This window comes from Diceros bicornis, chromosome 7 (assembly GCF_020826845.1).
Source record: "Diceros bicornis minor isolate mBicDic1 chromosome 7, mDicBic1.mat.cur, whole genome shotgun sequence".
Classification (NCBI taxonomy): Eukaryota; Metazoa; Chordata; class Mammalia; order Perissodactyla; family Rhinocerotidae; genus Diceros; species Diceros bicornis.
Genome location: NC_080746.1, coordinates 9926289 through 9951942, shown reverse-complemented (window position 1 = coordinate 9951942; position 25654 = coordinate 9926289). Strand labels below are relative to the sequence as shown.

At 40.4% G+C, this 25654-nt stretch overlaps 1 long non-coding RNA gene across 2 annotated transcripts in view; it reads right to left on the bottom strand.

Annotated features, from left to right (window-relative positions):
• The window catches only part of LOC131408278 (uncharacterized), a 34159-nt gene extending 8534 nt beyond the window's left edge, over window positions 1-25625 (bottom strand). Inside the window, exons 1-7 of one of the 2 annotated variants that reach the window (XR_009220745.1) lie at window positions 25484-25625; window positions 13053-13117; window positions 3968-4041; window positions 3360-3599; window positions 1952-1991; window positions 1515-1594; window positions 1026-1132 (exon numbers count right to left, since the gene is read on the bottom strand). This is a non-coding gene — a long non-coding RNA (uncharacterized LOC131408278). The remainder of the gene's footprint in view (window positions 1-1025; window positions 1133-1514; window positions 1595-1951; window positions 1992-3359; window positions 3600-3967; window positions 4042-13052; window positions 13118-25483) is intronic. The other variant, XR_009220746.1, reaches the window with a different exon arrangement.
• Between the last annotated feature and the right edge of the window lie 29 nt (window positions 25626-25654).

The following is a 25654-nucleotide window of genomic DNA, read 5'->3' as shown; positions in this document are numbered from 1 at the left end:
GGGACCATATAGGGGTGTAGACATCTGCGTGCTGCCACTTCCTTCTTGGCCCCGCAGCAGTGCAGCAAGAGGGGTTTGGGCTCGCCCTCCTGCCAGGACAGCATTCCACAACCAAAAATAATCCCACCTCTTTTCTAACCATCTTATTTATCCTGTCTCATCGCACTTGCAGGACCATGATGTTAAGCTGCGCGATTAGTAACTAGACTCATTCTTGTCCCCGGTTTTACAGGTGCCCTTTGAGGATTTCACAATTACGCATGATGCTGGCTGTTGTTTCACAGTTATAAATGGACGTACACGTGTATATATTTACTACATTAAGAAATTATTCTTGGGCTGCTTGTTGAAGGGTAACCACTGTCACCCCCTCCTAGCTGCATTTCCTGGTGTCCAGGCTTCGCTGGGCCGGTCCCACGTGATCTGGGAGCATCGCTGCCCTTTCATTCACCAAGTGTGAATAGAGCACCCTCCCTGGAGCAATGTGAACTGCGCAGGACCCTCAGGTGGAGACTGAGGACTGAGCCATGGGAATGAGGCCAGGTGCAGGGTCTTCGTTGGGGGGATGGGAAAAGACCCATTTCTTTTCCCAATAAGGTCTTTTTCTCTTTATTCAACTTCATTTATATCTGTTGCTCACATAAGTTTGGTTTTGCTTTTCTCATTTTACGGTTTCTGTGGGTGTGCTTCTTTGCTCTTTTTCCCTAGTTTCTGTCCTTCGCTGTGTGACTCTGTCCCCTGCTCAGGTGTCTGGGAGGCCTTAGTTGGATTCCAGGTGGCATCTGTCCATCTCTGCCAACTGGGCCAGGCTGAAGAGAACGGAGGCCTGGGCAGCAGGGAAACGGGCAGGGCCTTCCTGGCAGGAGTGCTCAGGGCCTGTGAGTCGGGGAGGTGCCAAGAAAGCACTGAGACTGAATGGGGGTGCTCATGGCACATGACCCACCACCCCCCGCCAGGCTCCCCATAAGCTCCTGACAAGGCCTGGCCTGTTAGCACTGCCTGTGCCGAGTATAGAAGGGTCATACCTCATATATTCCTTCATTCTCCACCTCCACTTTCTCAATAGCCAACAGGAGAGACCACACTGACCCCGCACCTGTGGGGGGATCCCTTTATAGATCCATCGATGCATCTACGGGAAAGAAGCAGCTCTGGTGAAACAGGCCACAGGGTGACACCATAGAGGAGATGGAGCACGAGGCATCTGGAAGATTCTAGCATTTGGCTCCATGGTTTCTCAGGAGAGGTTGGGTCTGCCTAGAACTGGGCCCCGTCTCCCACAACTAGGAGTGGACGAGGTCTCAGGGGACGTCATGGACTGTGGTCCCGACTTATCCCTCCCTACGTGGCCCTGGGCCTGGGGTGGCTCCGGCTCTGGCATCAGATTCTCTCCAGGCCAGGTGACCCTTGCAGGGTGGACAGGGAAGCTGCGGGCTGCCCTGGGGACCCAGGCCCATCATCCTTTGAGGTCAGGACAGCATGCCACCTGCCAAGTGTTCAGGTCTCTAACTCACCACTGCCATGGTATTTATTCCACTTCCTCAACGTCTTCACCTACTTGTCCACTCACTCATCCAAGCTCTTGGTGTTTTTGCTGGAAAATGAGAAATGGTGGTGCTAGCCAAGCTGCCAGCTTACTTAGAGGGGCACTTAGTGCAGCGTCGAGTCACGTTAGGAGCCCTGATGTGAGCAAACTCAAAGGAGCCAGAAAAGACACAGACCCCGGGCACAGACCCTCTCACACAGACACTTGGGCCTCCAGCCAGGTCCCAGACTCGAGGTGGGGTCCTGGCGGCCAGCAGGCAGCGACCCCTGAGCTGTGTGTGTGGTTCTGGGACAGCTAGGTTTGTTAAAACCCCCCCTCAGGACAGCTCTGGGGTCAGGGGAGGCAGGAACCGCGGCCCCGCACCCAGGACCACCTCTTGCCTGTGCAGCAAGGATGGGCTCTTACCTTTGCCTCCTGGGTGCCGAGGCCAGGCAGCTCCTTCTCACTGGAAGGTAAGATAAGCAGAGCTGTGAGGACATGCACAACGCCGGGCACCAGGGAACGACCAGGTCCACTCTCCCCATCAGCCCCCACGTCTCGCCCCAGGAGACTCTGGAGGGGAGGGCTGACCCCAGAAGAGTGCCAGTGATGTGGGGCAGGGGGAGGGCAGGGGCTTCCAGGTGCTTATGGAGCTCTAGCCACAGTCGGGCTGGAGGCAGCGTCCTCCACGGGAGCCTGAGAAGGGTCAGTGCTGGCACAGGGGGTGGGCTACGCCCTGACAGCAGCCCCCAGGACGTGACCTGCCACTGTCCCGGGGTTGGGCCAGCCTGAGAACTGCCCAGGCAGCCAGGGTGCACCCTGTGCCCACCTTGCTGATGTCCCCACACCCCTCACAGGGTCTGACTGTCTGGCGCCCACCTCCCTCTCCCTGCACCTCTCCCATCCCCTGACTTCACCCCTCTCTCATCCGTCACTTCAGCCACTCTGGCCCATCTTTTACCCCTTGTCCTGTCAGAACCTCTGAGCATGACCCACCCCTGATCGGTCCAAACAACTGCCTGTCCACTGGGTGATGAGCAGTGACCAGGGCCCCACAGGCAGCCAGGTTGGCCCCACGCTGCGTCTCTAGCCTCAGCTGGCTTTCTGCAATGGCCCTCAGTCTCCTTCCTTCCCACTGCAGCGTCTCCAGGACTGACCAAAGCCCCTGGCTCAAGTGTTTCAGGTGAGTTGCTCCCCCCAGGCCTCGCCCCATTCCAGGCTAAACTCCCCCAGAGAGGATGCCACCATCCCAGGAGCCCAGCGCCTTCGGCTCTGCCCCAGGCTAGCCCCGTCCAGGCGCACACACACATACACACACACCCTTACACACACACATATCACCCAAGTCCCATCTCCTCTCATTCTCTTCTTCTCTCTCCTCCCACTATGGCCCGGCCAGCCTTCCACCCCCAATCCCCTCCCAGCACCAGACCAAGGGGTCAGGTTATCTTCAGCCGCAAATATGACCTGCCTCTGTCACTTACCTTCCTATCAGATTCTGAGGCCAGCTCCTGCTTGAATGTACCCTCTCAATGCCTAAGGCCACACCCCTTGCTGCCCCTTGTGCCTGTCCCCAGGTGGCTACTCACCTTCTGGACAATTGAAGGCCCACTTGAGCCCTTGGAGACCTTCTGGACAATTGCCCACAGGCCTGGGCAGGCACCCCTGGGCCAGGTGCCCTCACCCTGTGGAGCCACTATTGACCAGGCTGGACCCTCCTTCCGACCATGGGAGGAAGACATCCTCACCCCATCCCCCATGCAGGTATGGGGGCCACACCACCGAGTGCCCAGACACCCGGCCCAAAGCCCAGCTCCAGCCCCTGCCCACTTACCCGAGTTTGCATGCTCGGTCTTTCAGCTCAAGCCTAGTGTAGATCGTGGCCTGCAGAAGGCACCAGGGGACAAGGCTCTGAGCTGAAGAGACGGCTGTCTCTGCAAATGGAAACCATCCCTGAGATGAGAAGGAGGGGTCTCCAGACGACTCACTGCAGAAAACCAAGATGGTCAGTGACTTTGTGCAGCAAGAGGCCAGCATCTTTCCAAAGTTCCACCAGTGTCCGTGCTTGGCATCGCTGAAACCCAGAGGGGGCACCATGGTGAGGACATACCAGAGCCAGGGACATGGGGGCAAGGAGGGAGCAGGATGGCTCCTCCCTCCCCTGCATCCTGAAGGAGCCCAGAAACCTCTGACAATGGGCACAGCGTGAGAGGCAAGGACCTGGCCACCTGTCTGGGAACAGCCTGATAGCTTCACCTGCTCCTGCTGGCTGTGATGCCCACCTGGGCCTCACCTGCTTGTCCTTGGCTATGATCCCTGCCTGGGACATAACTGCTCCTGCTGCCTATGATCCCTGCCTGGGACATAACTGCTCCTGCTGCCTATGATTCCTGCCTGGGCTGTATCTGTTCCTAGTGGCTACCATCCCCTCCTGGGCCTCACCTGATTGTATTTGGCTATTATCTCTGCTCATTCCAAAGACATCAATATCTCCAGGTCCTCCTTCATGTTCCATGCTGCAAGGCAAAAAAATCCAAATATTACACTGCACTGAAGAGCTTCAGAGAACAAAAAAGTCTACTCCCTCTTGGCAGCTCCCCAGTCTGTCTGACCAGAGAGTGGAGAAAGCCCTATAGCCAGGTTGGGTGCCATCTGGGTTGACAGATCATAGGTTCGCACTCACACTTTCTGGCACTCCCACTTACAGGCTACCTTCCCAGCCACGTGGGAAATCTTGTCATAATGAGATTACAAAGCTCTCTTCAGAAAGCCTTACGAGGAATAAGAAAGTAGACCCAGGAGGCTCAGATGAACCACTGATCTGCAGTGCAATGTGGCGTACTCCTGGCCCAGGGCCGGCGCCAAGGAAAGGAGAGGGCAGCTGTCAGCCAATGAAGGGGTTCCTGCAGGCTGACTGGGAATCATATTTTGCTCTTAGACACCAAAAGCATGAACAACAACAAAAAAACCAATAAACTGGACTTCGTCAAAATTAAAAACTTCTGTGTTTCAAATGACATCATCAAGAAAGTGACATCAACTGGATATAATAGGCATCTATAGACTACTTTATCCAACAACAGCAGAATACACATTCTTCTCAAGCTCACATAGAACCTTCACCAAGACAGGCCACATTCTGGGCCATAAAACACACCTCAACAAATTTAAAAGATCAGAAATCATACACTGCCTGCTCTCAGATCACAATAAAATTAAACTAGAAATGAATAACAAAAAGATAGCTGGAAAATCACAAAATATTTGAAGATTAAACAACACACTTCTAAACAACACACAGGTCAAGGAAGAAATCTCAACAAAAATTTTTTTAATATTTTGAACTAAATGAAAATAAAAATAAAACTTTTCAGAATTTGTGGGATGAAGTAAAAGCAGTGCTTGGAGGGAAATTTATAGCATTAAAGACATATATGAGAAAAGAAAAAAGATCCCTAATCTAAGCTTCCACCTTGGAAAATCAGAAAAAGAAGAGCAAACTAAATCCAAAGTTAAACAGAAGAAAAATAACAGTAAAAATTAGAGCATGAATCAATAAAATTGAAAACAGGCAAACAACAGAAAAAATAAATGAAACCAATAGTTGGTTCTTTGAAAATATCAATAGAATTGATAAGTATCTAGCCAGGCTAAGAAAAAAAGAGAGAGGATACAAACCACTAGTATCAGAAATGAAAAAGGAGACATCACTACAGATCCCATGGACATTAAAAAGATAATCAAGAAATACTATGAACACAAATCTGATACCTTAGATGAAATGGACTAATTCCTTGAAAGACATCATCTGTCAAAACTCACACAAGAAGAAACAGACAATCTGAATAGGTCTATATCTATAAAAAAAATTTTTGAATCAATAATTAATAGCCTTCCCAAACAGAAAGCACCAGGCCCAGATGGGCTCACTGATGAATTCTACCAAACATTTAAGGAAGAAATTATACCAATTCTCTACAATCTCTATCAGGAGAAGTAGCAGAAGAAATACTTCCTAATCCATTCTATGAGACCAGCATTACCCTAATACCAAAACCAGATGAACACATTACAAAAAAAGAAAACTACAGACCAATATCTCTCACAAACATAGATTCAAAAATCCTCAACAAAATATTAGCAAATAGAATCCAATAATATATAAAAAGAACTATACACCAGGACCAAATGGGATTTATCTCAGGTATGCAAGGCTAGTTCAAGATTTGAAAATCAATTAATGTAATCCATCATATCAACAGGCTAGAAAAGAAAAAAATCACATGATCATATAAATAGATGCAGAGGGCCGGCCCCGTGGCTTAGCAGTTAAGTGCGCGCACTCCGCTACTGGCGGTCTGGGTTCGGATCCCGGGCACGCACAGACGCACCGTTTCTCTGGCCATGCTGGGGCCGCGTCCCACATATAGCAACTAGAAGGATGTGCAACTATGACACATCTACCGGGCCTTTGGGGGAAAAAAAAAAGGAGGAGGATTGGCAATAGATGTTAGCTCAGAGCCGGTCTTCCTCAGCAAAAAGAGGAGGATTAGCATGGATGTTAGCTCAGGGCTGATCTTCCTCACAAAAAAAATAAATAAAAAATAAATAAATAAATAAATAAATAGATGCAGAAAAACATTTGATAAAGTCCACCATCCATTCGTGATAAAAACTCTTACTAAACTAGCAATAGATGGGAACTTTCTCAACTTGATAAAGAATATCTACAAAAAACCCACAGCTAAAATTATATTTACTGCTGTGAAACTCAAAGCTTTCCCACTAATACCAGCAATAAGGCAAGGATGTTCTTTCTCACCACTGCTTTTCAACATTGTACTGGAAGTCCTAACTAATGCAATAAAATAAGAAAAGGAAATAAAAGGTATATAGATTGAGAAGGAAGAAATAAAACTGTCTTTGTTTGCAGATCACATGATTGTTTATAAAGAAAATCTAAAAGAATCAACCAAAAAAACTCCTGGAACTTACAAGTGATTATAGCAAGATTGCAGGATACAAGGTTAATATATAAAAGTCAATCACTTTCCTATATACTAGTAATGAACAACTGGAATTTAAAACACAGTGCCATTTACATTAGCACCAAAAAAATAACCTACTTAAGTATAAATCTAACAAAATATATACAAGATGTATTTGAGGAAACAACAAAATTCTGATAAAAGAAATCATAGAGAAACTAAGTAGAGAGATATTCCATGTTCATTGATAGGAAGACTCAATATTATCAAGATGTCAGTTCTTCCCAACTTGATCTACAGATTCAGTGCAATCCCAATCAAAATCCCAGCAAGTTGTTCTATAAATAACAAAAGACTAATTCTAAAGTTTATATGGAAAGACAAATGACCCAGAATAGACAACATAGTATTGAAGGAGAAGAATAAAGTTGGAGTACTGGTACTATCCAACTTCAAGACTTACTATAAAGCTACAGTAATCAAGACAAAAGAATAGATAATGGTATTGGCAAAAGAATAGATAATAGATAAATGGAACAGAATAGAGAGCTCAGAAATAGACCCACATAAATGTAGTCAACTGATGTTTCATAAAGGAGCAAAGGCAAAACAATGGAGAAAAGATACTTTCCAACCAGTGGTGCTGGAAAAACCTACATGCAAAAAAAATGAACCTAGACACAAACCTTACATCAATCACAAAAATTAACTCAAAATGGACCACAGACCTAAATGTAAAACACAAAACTATAAAACTCCTAGAAGATAACATAGGAGAAAATGTAGATGACCCAGGGTTTGGCAATGATTTTTGAGACACAACACCAAAGGCACAATCCATGAAAGAAAGAATTGATAAGCTGGGCTTCATTAAAATTAAAAATTTCTGCTCTGCAAAAGACACTGTCAGGAGAATAAAAAGAAGCTACATACTGGGAGAAAATATTTGCAAAAGACATATATGATAACTGACTGTTATTCAAAATATACAAAGAACTCTTAAGACTCAACAATAAGAAAACAAAACATTTCTAATTCAATTAGAAAATGAGCCAAGACCTTAACAGACACCTCACCAAAGAAAATATACAGATGGCAAATAAGCAAATGAAAACATATTCCACATATATGTCATCAGGGAAATGCAAATTAAACCAACAATGAGATATCACAACACATCTACTAGAATGGCCAAAATCCAGAACACCGACATCACCAAATGCTGGCAACAATGTGAAGCAACATTACTGGTGGGAATGCAAAATGGTACAGCCACTTTGGAAGACAGTTTGAAGGTTTCTTACAAAACTAAACATACTCTTACCATATGATCCAACAATCACGCTCTCTGGAATTTACCCAAAGGAGTTGAAAACTTAAGTCCACACAAAAACCTGCACACAGACATTTACAGCAGCTTTATTCATAACTCCCAAAACTCAGAAGCAACTAAGAAGTTCTTGGGTAGGTAAATGGATAAAAACTGTGGTACTTTCAGACAATGAAATATCACCAAGTCTAAAAAGAAATGAGCTATCAAGACATGAAAAAACATGGAGAAAACTTAAATGCATGTTACTAAGTGAAAGAAGCCAGTCTGAAAAGGCTACATACTGTATGATTTCAACCATATGACATTCTAGAAAAGGCAAAACTATGGAGATAGTAAAAAGATCAGTGGTTACCAGAAGTTAGGGAGGAAGAAGGGATAAATAGGCAGAGCACAGAGAATTTTTAGGGCAGCGAAACTACTCTGTATGATATTATAATGATGGATACATATCATTATAACTTTATCAAAATCCATAGAATGTACAACACCAAGAATAAACTCTAATGTATCCTATGGACTTTGGGTGATAATGATGTGTCAGTGTAGGTTCAAATGTAAAATATGTACCACTCTAGTGGAGGATATTGTTAATAGGGGAGGCTATACATGTGTAGGGGCAGGGGGGTGTATGGGAAATTTCTGTACTTTCTGCTTAATTTTGCTATGAACCAAAACTGCCCTAAAAAATAAAGTCTAATAAAAACAAAAAACAAAAAATGCAAACAGAGAATTGTCCATTAAACTTATCTCAAACAATGTAATGGAGTTATAATTTTAGCTTTATGATAAATGATAAAAGATATCATAATACTATCACTCTTTTTGTTTTTTTTGGTGAGGAAGATTCACCCTGAGCTAACACCTGTTGCCAATCCTCTTCTTTTTACTTGAGGAAGAAAGGCCCTGAGCTAAAATCTGTGCCAATCTTCCCCTCTTTTTATATGTGGGTCACTGTCACAGCATGGCTTGATGGGTGGTGTAGGTCCACGTCCAGCATCCAAACCCATGAACCTGGGCTGCCAAAGTGGAGCATGCTGAACTTAACCACTGTGCCACCAGGCCAGCCCCTATAATACCATGACTTTTGAAGCAGATATCCAGTTACAGGCTCTGTGTGCCTTGGTTCCATAAAGTAAAGAGAAGATTCACGTTTGCCAGGACACATACAAATGAAAGCAATGGCATAGCTGATGGCTGAAACTTATGTGGTAATTGTTTTGTGTAGAAATTTTAAAAGTCAGTAGAACATTTTTTGAATAATCTCTAAGTCTAGTTTTGTTCAAAAATGTGTAGCTCATTGTTGATTTCTACAAAAAAAATAAAACAATAGAAAGGATAAATATCTGAGTAAATCTACATAAATATTAATATATAAAAATCATAAGGTTCTGTAGGGTTTAAAATATATAAATAATTAAAATACATGACAACAATATAAGTCAGAAGAGGGAGTAAATGGATTTAAGGTATTTTAGGGTTCCTTCATTGTCCAAGAGGCATTAATAGTACTAATATATGTTAAACTTAAAAAGTAAGTAGAGTCACCATTAGAAAAATAGTAAAAGATTTTATAATTACCAAGCAAAGAGAAGCAAGAAACTGGAATAATGAAAGAGATATTCAATCCAAAAGAAAGCAAGAAAAGAGAGAAAAGGAAACACTGAATAGGTATGATAAATAGATAGCAAGCATTAACATGTTATATTTAAACTTAAATATATCAGTAATTATGTTAAATATAAATTAAGTAAATATTACAATAAAAAACAAAGAATATGAGACTAAAATTTTAAAAACAACACATGCTATTTACAAAAGACACAACTTAAATGTAGGAATACAGAAAGTTGAAAGTAAGTGGACTGAAAAAATACACCACACAAACACTAACATAAAACCTGCTGGAGCTACATTAACAATAAATATGTAGACACTAAAGCCAAAAGCATTACCAGAGGTAAAGATAGACATTTCATGATGATAAAAAGGTCAGTTTATCAAAAAGATATAAACGTTCTAAACTTGCAGGCACCTCATAACATAGCCTCAAAATATAAAAAGCAAAAAGTGACAGAACTAATAGGAGAAATAGACACTGAACACGTTGGAGATTTTAACATACTCTGTAAGAGATAGAATAAGGAGTCAAAAAGAAAAAGTAAAAAATAGAGAAGATTTTGACCCCATAATTAACTAAGTTGACCATATGGACTTACCTAGAACACTAATCTAGCAACTGCAGAATATATATTTTTTGCAAGTGTACATGGAACACTTACCAAAAAAGGCCATATTCTGGGACATAAAGCAAATCTCAACATATTTCAAAGGATTGAAATCATATACAGGCATACCTCATTTTATTACGCTTCACTTTATGGCACCTTGCAGATACAGCATTTTTTACAAATTGAAGGTTTGTGGTAACCCTGCATTGAGCAAGTCTATCAGGGTCATTTTTCCAACAGCATTTGCTCACTTCGTGTCTCTGTGTCACATTTTGGTAATTCTCTCAATATTTCAAACTTTTTCATTATTATTATATTTATTATGGTTATCTGTGATCAGTGACCTTTGATGTTACTATTGTAATTTTTTTGGGGTGCCACGCACCGTGCCCATATAAGATGGCAAACTTAATTGCTAAATATTGTGTCTGTTCTGACTGCTCTACTGACCAGCTGTTCCCATTTCTCTCCCTCTCCTTGGGCTTCTCTATTCCTGAGACACAATAATATTGAAATCAGGACAATTCATAACCCTACAATGGCCAAGTGTTCAAGTGAAAGGAAGAGCCACAAGTCTTTCACTTTAAATCAAAAGCTGGAAATGCTTACACTTAGTGAGGAAGGCATGTTGAAAGCCAAGTTAGGCCGAAAGCTAGGCCTCTTGCACCCAACAATTAGCCAAGTTGTGAAAGCAAAGAAAAGATTCTTGAAGTAAATTAAAAGTGCTACTCCAGTGAACACACAAATGATAAGAAAGAGAAATAGCCTTCTAGCTGACATGGAGAAAGTTTTAGTGGTTTGGATAGAAGATCAAACCAGCCACAACATTCTCTTAAGCCAAAGCCTAATCCAGAGCAAGGTCTTCAATTCTATGAATGTTGAGAGAGGTGGAGAAGCTGCAGAAGAAAAGTTTGAAGCTAGCAGAGGTTGGTTTTTGAGGCTTAAGGAAAGATGTTTTCTCCATAACATAAAAGTGCAAGGTGAAGCAGCAAGTGCTGATGTAGAACCTGTACCAAGTTATCTAAACGATCTAGCTAAGATAATTAATGAAAGTGGCTACACTAAACATATTCTCAATGCAGATGAAACAGCCTTATATTGGAAGAAGAAGCCATCTAGGACTTTGACAGCTAGAGAGGAGAAGTCAATGCCTGGCTTCAAAGCTTCAAAGGATAGGCTGACTCTCTTGTTAGGGGCTAATACAGCTGGTGACTTTAAGTTGAAGCCAATGCTTATTTACCATTCTGAAAATCCCAGGGCTGTTAAGAATTATGCTAAATCTACTCTGCCTGTGCTCTACAAATGGAACAACAAAGCCTGGATGACAGCACATGGTTTACAACATGGTTGTAAAAAAACAGTTTACAACATGGTTTACTGAATATTTTAAGCCCGCTGTTGAGGCCTACTGCTCAGAAAAAAATAAAATATTACAGCTCATTGACAATTCACCTGGTCACCCAAGAGATCTGAAGGAGATGTACAATAGGATTAATGTTGTTTTCATGCCTGCTAATACAACATCCATCCTGCAGCCCATGGATCAAGGAGTAATTTCAACTTTCAAGTCTTATTATTTAAGAAATACATTTTGTACGGCTATACCTGCCATAAACAGTGATTCCTCTAATGGATCTGGGCAAAGTAAATTGAAAACTTTCTGGAAACGATTCACCATTCTAGATTCCATTAAGAACATTCGTGATTCATGGGAAGAAATCAAAATATCAACATTAACAGGAATTTGAAAGAAGCTGATTCTAGCCCTCATGGGTGACTTTGAGAGAGGGGTTCAAGACTTCAGTGGAGGAAGCAACTGCAGATGTGGTAGAAAGAGCAAGAAAACCAGAATTAGAAGTGAAGCCTGAAGATATGACTGAATTGCTGCAATCTCATGTTAAAACTTTAGCAGATGAGGAGTTGCTTCTTATGGATGCACACAGAAAGTGGTTTCTTGAGATGGAATCTACTCCTGGTGAAGATACTGTGAATATTGCTGAAACAACAATAAAAGATTTAGAATATTACATAAGTTTAGTTGATAAAGTAGTGGCAGGGTTTGAGAAGACTGACCTCAATTTTGAAAGAAGTTCTACTGTGCATAAAATGCTATCAAACAGCATCACATGCTACAGAGAAATTGTTCATGAAAGGAAGACTCAATTGATGCAACAACTTTCCTTGTTTTTTTATTTTAAGAAATTGCCGGGGCCAGCCCGGTGGCACAGCAGTTAAGTGCGCGCGTTCCACTGCGGTGGCCTGGGGTTTGCAGGTTCAGATCCTGGGTGTGCACCGACGTACTGCTTGTCAAGCCATGCTGTGGTGGTGTCCCATATAAAGTGGAGGAAGACAGACATGGATGTTAGCCCAGGGCCGATCTTCCTCAGCAAAAAAAGGAGGAGGATGGGCATTGGATGTTACCTCAGTGCTGATCTTCCTCACCAAAAAAAAAAAAAAAAAAAAGAAATTGCCACAGCCACCCTAACCTTCAGCAACCACCCTGATCAGTCAGTAGCCAACAACATCAAGGCCAGACCCTCCACCAGAAAAAAGATTACAACTTGCTAAAGGCTCAGATGATAGGATTTTTAGCAATAAAGTATTTTTTAATTAAGGTATATACGTTGTTTTTTAGACATAATGCTATTTCACACTTAATAGACTACAGTATAGCATAAACATAACTTTTTGTGTGTGTGTGTGAGGAAGATCAGCCCTGAGCTAACATCCATGCCAATCCTCCTCTTTTTGCTGAGGGAGACTGGCCCTGGGCTAACATCTGTGCCCATCTTCCTCCACTTTATATGGGACGCCGCCAAAGCACGGCCTCACAAGCAGTGCATCGGTGCGCGCCCCGGATCTGAACCCGGGCCGCCAGCAGCAGAATGCATGCACTTAACCGCTACGCCACAGGGCCGGCCTCAGCATAAACATAACTTTTATATGCAGTAGGAAATGAAAAAATTCATGTGACTTACTTTATTGTAATATTTGCTTTATTGTGGTGGTCTAGAACTGAACCCGCAATATCTCCAAGGTATGCCTGTAGAGAGAATACAGATTTTTCTGAAGTGCACGTGGAACACTTTCCAGGATAGATAATACGTTAGGCCACAAAACAAGTCTTAATAAATTTAAAAAGATTGAAATCATATCAAGCATCTTTTCCCACCACAATGGTATGAAACTAGAAATCAATTACAATAAGAAAACTAGAAAATTCACAAATAAGTGCAGATTAAACAACATACTGCTGAATAGCCAATGGGTCAAAGGAAAAATCAAAAAATATCTTGAGACAAATGAAAATGGAAATATAACATACCAAAACTTATGGGACACAGCAAAAGCAGTTCTAAGAGGAAAGTTCATAGAGCTAAATGCCTACATTAAGACAAGAAAGATCTCAAATAACCAAACTTTACACCTCAAGGAACTGGAAAAACAAGAACAAATGAAGCCCAAAGTTAGTAGAAGGAAGGAAATAACAAAGATCAGAGTGGAAATAATTGAAATAGGGACTAAAAAGACAATAGAAGAGATCAATGAAACTAAGAGCTGATTTTTTGAAAAGATAAACAAAATAGACAAACCTTTAGTTAGACTCACCAAGGAAAAAAAAGGTTCAAAAAGATAAATCAAAACGGAATTCTAAAAATTGTTCATATAACCTATAGGAAGGCAGGAAAAACTTAAAGAGTAATGAAAAACAGAACAAATGGAAAAGAAAAAAAAATGGCAGACTTAAGGCACATAATATCAATAATTATCTTATATGTAAATGTTCTAAATACACCAATCAATATAGAAATTGGCAGAGCAGATTAACAACTATGATGCAACTATATGCTATCTACAAGAAACTCACTCTAAATATAGTATAGGCAGTTTGAAAGAAAAAGGATGGAAAAATATATAGCATACAAATAATCAAAACAAATCATGATTTATACACATTAGATAAAGTAGACTTCAGGGCAAAGAAAATTACCAGAGACAGAGAGGAGCATTATATAACGGTAAAAAGGCCAATCTATCAAGAAGGCATAGCAATTCTAAATATGCATCCATCAAACAACAGAGCTACAAAATATGTAAAGCAAAAACTGATAGAAGTGAAACGACAATAAGACAAATCTGCAATCATAGCTGGAGACATCAACACCCCTCTCTCACCAATTGATAGAACAACTAGACAAAAATTTAGCAAGTACAGAAAACCACCAAAATGAAATGGCAGTCAGAAATAGAAAGGAAGAGAAACAATGAAAACATCAATCAACCAGAAAACAAGAGATAAAATAGCAGTATTAAGCCCTCATATATCAATAATCACTCTAAATGTAAATGGATTGAATTCTCCAATCAAAAGACATAGAGTAGCTGGATGGATTAAAAAACAAGACCCAACAATATGCAGCCTCTAGGAAACACCTCTCAGCTATAAAGACAAACACAGGCTCAGAGTGAAGGGATGGAAGACAATATTCCAAGCTAATGGCAAACAAAAGAAAGCAGGTGTTGCCATACTTATAGCAGACAAAACAGACTTTAAGTTAAAAAAGACAACAAGAGACAAAGAGGGGCAGTATATAATGATAAAAGGGACATTCCACCAAGAAGACATAACACTTATGAATATACATGCACCTAAGACAGGGGCACCAAAATACACAAAGCAACTATTAACAGACCTAAAGGGAGAAATTCGCAGCAACACAATAATAGTAGGGGACCTCAACATCTCACTTACATCAATGGACAGATCATCCAGACAAAAAGTCAACAAGGAAATAATAGATTTCAATGAAACACTTGATCAGATGGACTCAATAGATATATACAGAGCATTCCATCCAAAAACAGCAGAATACACGTTCTTCTCAAGTGCACAAGGATTATTCTCAAAGATAGACCATATGTTGGGAAACAAGGCAAACCTCAATAGATTTAAGAATATTGAAATAATCCCAAGCATCTTTTCTGACCATAGTGCTATGAAACTAGAAATCAACTACAAGAAAAAAGCTGGGAAAGTCAGAAACATATGCAGACTAAACAACATGCTACTGAATAACCACTGCATCAATGAAGAAATCAAAAGAGAAATTAAAAAATACTTGGAAACGAAAATGAAAATACAATATACCAAGTCCTCTAGGATACAGCAAAAATGGTCATAAGAGGGAAATTCATAGCAATACAAGCCCATCTCAACAAACAAGAAAAATCTCAAATAAGTAACCTTAAATTGCACCTAATAGAACTAGAACAAGAAGAACAAACAAAGCCCAAAGTCAGCAGAAAGAGAGAAATAATAAAAATCAGAGCAGAAATAAATGAAATAGAGACTTAAAAAACAGTAGAAAAGATTAATGAAACCAAAGAGCTGGTTCTTTGAGAAGATAAACAAAATTGACAAACCCTTAGCCAGACTCACCAAGAAAAAAAGAGAGAAGGCTCAAATAAATAAGGAATGAAAGAGGAGAAATTACAACAGATTCTGCAGAAATACAAAGGATTATAAGAGAATACTATGAAAAACTATATGCCAACAAATCGGATAACCTAGAAGAAATGGATAAATTCTTAAAACTCATACATCCTCCCAAAACTGAATCAAGAAGAAATAGAGAATCTGAATAGACCAATCACAAGTAAAGAGATTGCCAAAACCAGACAAGGACAACACAAAGAAGGAAAACTACAGGCCAATATTGCTAATGAACATAGATGTAAAAATCTTCAACAAAATATGGGCAAACCAAATATAGCAATTCATTAAAAGTATCATACACCACGATCAAGTGGGATTTATTCCAGGGGTGCAGGGATGGTTCAACATCCACAAATCAATCAATGTGATACACCACATTAACAAAATGAAGAATAAGAACCACATGGTCATCTCAATAGCTGCAGAGAAAGCATTTGAAAAGATCCAACATCTATTTATGATAAAAACTCTCAACAAAATGGGTATAGAAGGAAAGTACCTCAACATAATAAAGGTCATATATAACAAACCCACAGTCAATATCATTCTTAATGGCAAAAAACTGAAAGCCATCCCTCTGAGAACAGGAACAAGACAAGGGTGCCCACTTTCGCCACTCCTATTCAACATGGTACTAGAGGTTTCGGCCAGAGCAATTAGGCAAGAAAAAGAAATAAAAGAATCCAAATTGGAAAGGAAAAAGTGTAACTCTTGCTGTTTGCAGATGACATGATCCTATATATAGAAAACCCTAAAGAATCCATCAGAAAACTATTAGAAATAATCAACTGCAGCAAAGTTGCAGGGTACAAAATCAACCTACAAAAAACAGTTGCATTTCTATACAATAACAATCAACTAGCAGGGAGAGAAATCAAGAGTACAATCCCATTTACAATCACAACAAAAAGAATAAAGTATTTAGGAATAAACTTAACCAAAGAGGTGAAAGACCTATACACTGAAAACTATAAAACATTATCGAAAAAAATTGAAGAAGACACAAAGAAATGGAAAAATATTCCATGCTCAAGTGTTGGAAAAATAAACAGAGTTAAAATGTCCATACTACCTAAAGCAATCTACAGATTCAATGCAATCCCAATTAGAATCCCAATAACATTCTTCATGGAAATTGAACAAAGAATCCTAAAATTTATATGGAACAACAAAACCCCAACTAGTCAAAACAACCCTCAGAAAAAAGAACAAAGCTGGAGGCATCACAATCCCTGACTTCAAAATATACTACAAAACTATAGTAATCAAAACAGCACGGTACTGGCACAAAAACAGACACACAGATAATGGAACAGAATTGAAACCCCAGAAATAAAACTACACATCTGTGGACAGTTAATCTTTGACAAGGGAGCCAAGAACATACAATGGAGAAAGGAAAGTCTCTTCAATAAACGGTGTTGGGAAAACTGGACAGCCACATGCAAAAGAATGAAAGTAGACCATTATCTTATACCATACACAAAAATTAACTCAAAACGGATTAAAGACTTGAATGTAAGACCTGAAACTATAAAATTCCTAGGAGAAAATATAGGCAGTACAATATTTGACACTGATCTTAGCAGCATCTTTTCAAACAACATGTCTGGCCGGGCAAGGGAAACAAAAGAAAAAGTTAACAAATGGGACTACATCAGACTAAAAAGCTTCCACAAAGCAAAGGAAACCATGAACAAAATGAAAAGACAACCCATCAACTGGGAGAAAATATTTGCAAATCACCTATCTGACAGGGGGTTGATCTCCAAAATATATAAAGAACTCATTCAACTCAACAAAAAAAACAACCAACACAATCAAAAAACGGGCAGAGGATATGAACAGACATTTTTCCAAAGAAGACATACAGATGGCCAATAAGCACATGAAAACATGTTCAACATCCCTAATTATTAGGGAAATGCAAATCAAAACTACATTGAGATATCACCTGACACCCATCAGAATGGTTATAATTAACAAGACAAAAAATAACAAACGTTGGAGAGGATGTGGAGAAAAGGGCACCCTCATACACTGCTGGTGGGAATGCAAACTGGTGCATCCAATATGGAAAACAGTACGGAGATTTCTAAAAAAATTAAAAATAGAAATACCATACAATCCAGCTATCCTTCTACAGGGTATTTATCCAAAGAACTTGAAATCAACAATTCAAAGAGATTTACGCACCTCTATGTTCACTGCAGCATTATTCACAATAGCCAAGACATGGAAGCAACCCAAGCGCCCAACAACTGATGAATGGATAAAGAATATGTGGTATGTATACACACACACACACACACACACACACACACTGGAATACTACTCACCCATAAAAATGGACAAAATCGTTTCATTTGCAGCAACATGGACGGACCTTGAGGGTATTATGTTAAGCGAAGTAAGCCAGACAGAGAAAGACAAACACCACATGATTTCACTCATATGTGGAAGATAAACAAAACACATGGATAAAGATAACGGATTAGTGGTTATTAGATGGCAAGGGGGTGGGGGGTGGGCAAAAGGAGTAAAGGGGCACATACATATGATGACAGAAAAAAATGAGACTACTGGTGGTGAGCATGATGCAATCTATACAGAAACTGATAAATAATGTATACCTGAAATGACACAATGTTATAAACCATTATGGACCTCAATAAAATAATTGGGGAAAAAAAGGAAAAATGTACCAATTAACTAACAACAAAAAATAGAATTATAAATACCAAGTTAAGAGTAGGAGTCAAAGGAGAAGGATTTGGGCATTGGTTTCAATTTTATTTAAAATATTTTATTTCTTTTGGTAGGTTGTATCTGAGCGTTCATTATTTTATTCTCTAAAACTTTTTGTATGACTGACATATTTCACAATTTTTTTAAAGTGTTTTTGAGAATAAGATTTAGTGTAGATGCACAGACAAGGGATGGAATCTGCAACGTTTTTGGTATGTCTTCATATTTTTCTTTTTTTTGGAACCACCCTTTTCACACTCTCAGTACATGTGGCTTGGGTAGAGCTGATCAAACCCCCCAATTTCAGAGGTGGGAACACAAATCAGAACTCAACAGCCAGAATACTTTGTCCCCTAGCTGAAGAAAATATGTGACCCAAACAGGGCCTAGAAGAAACATTTCTGCGTCTTTTATTGGGCCCCTCAGGAAAGAGGAGTTCTCTTTTTCTTTAGACTGTCTACAAGTAAATATAGTATAAACTCAGAGCTGCAGAGGATCATCTTTGCCTCCACTGGAGAAGGGCCTACTCAAAACTGAAGGTAACCCAGAGGAAAACAGAGTCAAGAGATAGAGTGACAGAGTCCAGATGATATCATTTAAGGCTCAGGATCCATTTCCTTGAAATTTTCAGGTAATGAACAAATAAATTTAGTGTGTATATGTGAGTGTGCAATGTATGTGTGCCTGCATGCATGTGTGTGCACACAGGGGGCATGCTTAAGCTAATTTGAGTTGAACTTCTATCACTTGCAACCAAAACAGTTTTAATCAAAACAATTCTCCCTGGTGTTTGGTATAGCTCCTGATGGTTCCTTCTCAGTCTCCTTTATGTTCTCTTTGCTGCTGCTCTCATGTTAAATGTTGGTGTTCCCTATAATTCCAAACCTGCCTCACTGTTTTTCTCACTCAAAATGCTTTCCTGAGCAATTGCATCTACTTTCATACTTTAAACAGCAACTTATGCAATTACGATTCCAGAATTCTACTCCTGAGGTTAGACCTCTTGAACCATCTCTCCCCAGGCCCATGTGAGTCTGATGTGGCTGCATATCATCTGTAAATCACGTGCCCCCGCCTCCACCAGAGGGCTGGGCACAAGACATCAATTTCCCTTTCCAGTGATCAATATGGACATTGGGAAAGAAACGGTTTCTCTTGTTTTCAGAGAGTTATCATTTAGGAACATGTAAACCACGGTCTTATGAGAGCCTGCCTGAGAAGGAATTCAACCCAGAGAAAAACTAAGCTAAGACACAGAAATGAAGATGAAGTGAGAAAGATCTGATAAAATCATTTCAACTCCTGGCTGCAGCTGGTTGAGGAACTAGCACCAGCCCTTGGATTTATCAGTTACGTAGGCCAATAATAGTTTCCCTATGTGCTTAAGGTAGCTTGAATTGCGTTTTGTCACATGCAAAAAAACAATACTAATTCTAACATAAACCCCCTTTCACTTCATCTGCAGCACCTTTCCCTTACCTCATCCCACGGTCGTCTGCTGTACTACAAAACTATTTTATAAGCATTCTGAGGAATCTTGGGGGTACAAACAGAATCAGAGTCAGGAAGGCTTTAGAAAGCATCAGACTAACCTAAGTAGAACATAACGTTAGTTTTACAAGTTTTTCAGTATTCTATTTGGCAAAAGTTTAAGATACACCAACATATAAAACTGAGCATTAGGGTTTGAGGTTTGGATAAAAGAATCCAGCATAAAACTCACCAATAGAGCTTTATCAAATTGGCTTACTGAAATAACAAAGAAACAAATTCTTCCCCCATTAGAATCTCACAGCCACCATGAGGCTGGGCCACAGTGCCCTCGATTCTAAAATATTCAGCACCAGTCAAGAACTAGGAATGATCAGCATCACTTAGGCTAACAGCAAGAAATTGATAACTCATGCATTGGGTAGCTATGTTATATCTGAGACACGTAAGCCCTGCAGGTATTAGCTCATATGTCCTGAGCGGTCAGAAACTGGGAATTCAGAAAATCCTATCTATTCCCAAAGCTCCCAAATAACTTACCTTCAACTAATCACGATTTACTAACAAAAATGCATTATTGTCCAAAAGAATTTCCTTTTAAATGGCCATACGTCACTTCCTAGAAAGGCCCAGTTTGGGTTGAGGGTAAAGTTCAGGAGACACCTATCACATAAGGCACCAAAGGGTTTCCTCCCAGTGTTTCCATTTCTTTCTCTTTCAGTTCTGCTCTAGCTCAACCCTTGGGCCAATTATTCTCTGAGGTATCTTAGTTTCATTCTTTATTCCAAAGTAAAAATTACTTCTCACAACTCCTAAGGATCTGAGAAATCAGGGTCCTTTTCTGTCTGAGCCTCAGGTTGAAACCACTTTCCATGAAGCCACTTAATTCATGGCTTAACTCTACTACTTTTCCTCAGACTGTGGGCACGGAAATGGCCTGGTATTTTCCCTTCTGCACACAAAAAAACTCTACTCAGCCCTTAATTCTCTCATTTCTAAAAGTTTAAGTACGTTTAAGAAGTACAACAGATACAAAGAAACATGGTGTAAAGAAAACCTCATTCACAATCTGGCATGTCTAGTCTTAAGTGTTTTATTTATAACAGCTGGTTCTCAATCAGGGATGATTTTGCCCCCACAGTGGACATTTGGTGATGTCTGGAGACGTTTTTGATTGTTATTATTTGGATGCTACTGCACCTAGTGGGTAGAAGCCAGAGATGCTGGTAAACATCCTACAATGTACAGAATAGTCCTCCCAAACAATTACCCCGTCCAAAATATCAATAGTGCTGAAGCTGAGAAACTGTGATTTACAACAGCAACGTATTTCACTCTACATCAACTTTTACAACATCTGCCCCTCCCAAATGGGGCAGCTCATTGATGATGATGATGATGATGATGATGATGATTATCATCATCATCATCATTATTATTAATTTGGTAGACACTGTAGTAATATGCATTTTCTTATTTAATTCTCAATATCTCTCATTTAATTCAACAACCACATGAAGGAAGTCGAATTATCATCTCTATTTTAAAAGTGAGAAAACAGAATCAAAGAGAGGCTATGTAACTTGCCCAAGTCACAAAACTAGGGAGTGGAGGAGTCAGAATTTGAGCCCAGATAATATGATCCCAGAGCCTATACTGTTAACTACTATGTCATAACCTCCCATATTATTAAATGTGTTACTAAAAGAATCCAAGAATGAAATAATTAGGGCTGAACCAGTGATTAGTAGTCAAAAGGAAATGGAAGAGAGTGAGATGAGACTTTACACGGGAACAAAAGACAGAACTTAATGATTATGAGATATCTGGGGATGAGAAAGAGTAAAAAATGATCATTTCTTAAGTGTTGAGAGCACGGGGAAATGATAAAACCACTGCTAGGAATATGGAAATCACAAGGGTGAATCCAGAGGGGAAAAGATGAGTAATATTTCAGATTGTTGCATTTGGGAAGATGAAAAGATATCCATGTAGAAATTCTAGTATGCAGCTAAGATAGATTTTAGAAACTCAGGAGAGAAGTAAGGATTGGAATTACAGATTTTGAAATTATCTCACATAAATGAATAGTAGAAGCAACAAAACTATTATGTTGTCAAAGGGAAAAAGAAAAGGACCAATCTTTGGGGTTCAGCAACAGTTGAGAGGCAGAAGAGAAGAGGTGGGAGGAGAACTAGGACAGGGTAGTCTCACACAATGCAATAGATGAAAGTTTCAAGAAGAGAGTAGACTGCTCTTTTCATTCTATACTCTCTCCTGGAAGACCTCATTTTCACCCATTACTTACACTACCATCCACCCATATACAAATATCATAAGGTCACATCTTGCATCTAATTGTCACTCATTTTTCCAACTGCCTAATTTTATCTCCACATGGATGTCTCAAGAGCATTTCAAATTCAACATGCTGAAAATCTAACTCTGCCTCTCAAACATGGTCTCCTTCCAGTACCACCCATCTCAGAAAATGACATGAAGCTGCACAAACCAGAAACCTACAAATAATCCATGACCTGTCTTTCTCTCATAAGTCAATCCCAGCCAATCCATGTTCAAGTCATTATGGGTTTTATCCACTAAATGTTCTATCTGTCCCCTTCTTGCTATCTCTGGCTATTACTACCCTAGTCTAAGCCACCACCATCTTCCACCTGGAATACCGTAACTGCCTCCCATTTGGATTTCACCTATAATCTTGCCCACCTCAGATGCATTCTCCTCAATGCAGCCAAGAAGAAATTTCAAATGCAAATCTGAGTACATGACATAACACATCCCAATCCTCACTGCAGTGAGTTTCCACAGTTCTGAGGGTAAAGATCAAATCTTTTGCCTTGGCCTACACAACCTACATGATTTGGCCCTTGCCTACCTCTGCAGCCTCATTCTAGCCTCTGTCTCTTTGCTGGTCTTCTTTCAATGTCTTGAATTTCAAGGCTTCCACTCCCACAGGGCTTTGCATATGCTTTTCCCTCCACCTGGAAAACTCCTTTCACCCCAATGTTTCCCCTCCACATCCTTTCCCGTCCTTATCCCTTAGCTCTTGGTTCAGTGGCACTATATCAAAATCTCCCTATTACCAGATGTTCTCATTGGACCATTTGCCTCTCTGTAGCACTGAACACAACTGTAATTTTACAATAATTTGTGATTATTTGATCAATATCAATTTCTCCTGTCAGACTGGAAGCTTCATAAGGGCAGGGATTGTGTCTTTTTATTCATCATCAAATCACTAAGACATAGGACAGTACCTAACACAGGTGTTCAACAAATATTTGCTGAATAAATTATCAAACACACTCAAAAAAGGTAAAAGAGAATAAGCAAAACAAGTGGAGTTGACTATTAAGAAGATGACCCTTGAGAGTCAGTTTGAATATACCGATGAGGGTAGAATCCAGAACACAAGGATTTCAGGAACAACTGAGCAATGAAATAGGGAAGAGAGAGTGGACAAGAGGGCTGACAGGAGCGGCAGCTGAGTTAAGGGAGAGTTGTTTTCATTTTGCTGTTCTTTATGCTGTTGTTGTTGTTCCCCAGCATTGGGAAGACATAAAGACAGAAGAACTGGAAATGTGAGAGACAGGAGATAATTTGTCAGATAAGAGAGGACTACAGTTGAAGGAGTTTAAAAATGTCAACAAAGGGGTGAGGTAAGCAAAGATATCATAGAGGAGTGATTAACCTAACATGACAATATAAGCAGTTGAAAGTAATATTTGAATGCATAAAGATGATGCTTTAATAAACCAGCTAGACCTAATTAGAGAAAGCATCTGGAAGAGAGCTGTGTTACAACCAAAAGGTGAGGAAGCCATGTTAAACAACATCACTTAGATGTAATTAGCAAAATCCAGATTATCAGAAACCCCACAAGACCAACAACATGGTTCCTTCAACGAATAAACTGCAAGGGAAAAAAATGGAGGAGGAATTAGAGAATAAAAGAAACTTAAAAGACATAACCAATCACAACATGTGGATTTGCCTGGATCCTGGTTCAAACAAAGTAAAGAAAAAAAATGAGACAAGTAGAAAATGAACACTTGATATTTGATGATATTAAGGAAATAATTAAATATTTTAGGTGTGATAATAGTATTGTGGTTATGCTTTAAAAAGTCCTTTATTTTTTTTAGAAATCATACTTAAATATTTAAAGATTTCACATGCCTGATATTTGCTTCAAAATAATACAAGAGGAGGTACATGGATAGCGATATAGAAGCAACAAGATTGGCCATGAGTTAATTGTTGGAGCTGGGCATTGAGTTCATGGGGCTTCATGGGCTTCATTACATATAATTCTTTTATATGTTTGAAATTTTCCTTAATAAATCTTTTTAAACATGCAATTTGGTTTGCAAGAATAGGATTTTCTTCCATACATTGTATTTTAAATGGTCTTGGTTAAGGTTTCTTGACCTGGGTTCAGTGGATTTCAGGGAATCATGAGGATTATTATATCAGATCCAGGCTAAGTTGGAGGATAAAGTGATCCACCAAAAAACATGTATTGAGTTGAACACAAGATAGTACTTGAAATATGACAGGAGATAGACCCTTCCAGTTGTTATTAAGGTTTTCAAAGATCAAATTCTAACATAAAGGATAACAAGAAACTAATGGGGGGGTATATTGAATGATCAAAGCAATAGGTAAGAAAAACGTCTCCTCTTATTTCTAACACAGACTGATTGGAGATTCGATGCCAAAGGAAAAGTCTTGCAGGTATAAGATGACCAAACCTGAACATGGGATATTTATTCACGAGGAAAGGAAAGAATGTGTGCTCTAAAGCAGCGTTAAGACCTTGGAGAGCTAGGGATAGGGTCATTCAAATCTTCACAGCCTACTTCTGTCATCTTCTCCTTTATTCTTTTTTCTTTCCCTCAACAAATCCAAAGTGCCTTAGAAGTAGTGCGAAGGCCCTGAGACAAAGAGGGAAGAGTAAGAGGTAATATGAAGTGTTGGAGGAAAAGAATTAAACATTATTTTCTCCCTCTCATTGAAGCCTGGATTTAAGAAATATAAGTTGAATTTGTCAACAAGCGTGCACCTGCCTCGTGGTGTGAGGTGGGATATAAGCAGAACGCTCAGGACTTGGAGGGCAAGTTTAGTTATGCTGCAAGGCAGTGACTAGGAAATTTATCTGTGGGACCTCATTCTTTTTTTCTCATCCTCAGGTCTCATCCTCAGCAATTCCCAAAGCACCAGACCTTTTTTCCCAGGTACATACACACACTCATTTCTTTAAAGAGTAAGACTACGTGAAAGGACAGATAGGAGCACTGCGGGGGAAAACCTCCAGCGAGTGCTCCGTCTAGCAAGGAAGTCAGAGCGGCTGGAGCACAGTGTGCGAGAAACGTTGGTAGAGACTGGAGACACAGCAACGGGTCAATCAGAGAGCCCTGTAAGCCACGGGAAGGACTCAATGCGCAGATACGCGTCCGGTTTAGGAAGAACCTGCGCGTGTCAGACCCCAGGTAGATGAAGAGGCGGGACTGCTGGAGACGCCTCCAACGCCATTCTGAGCGCCCTCCCTTCCCGACCTCACCGACCCCGCAGCCGCAGCTGGGGAGGGTAGAGACTGATTCCACTGAGGTGGACGGGACGTTAAGATCGCCTCTCCAAAAACCCAGCTACCTCGCCGTTAACCGAAGCGTGAGAATCCTCTTCTCCCCTCCGGGCACGCCTGAAGGCACCGCAGCCACGGTTCCCGGTTACGCGCTTGAGACCGGAGGGCTTTGGGTAATTCCCCATCAGCCCCAAATCCCGGGCTTCCTCCCGCCTTGGGGGACGGCCAAGAGAAAATGT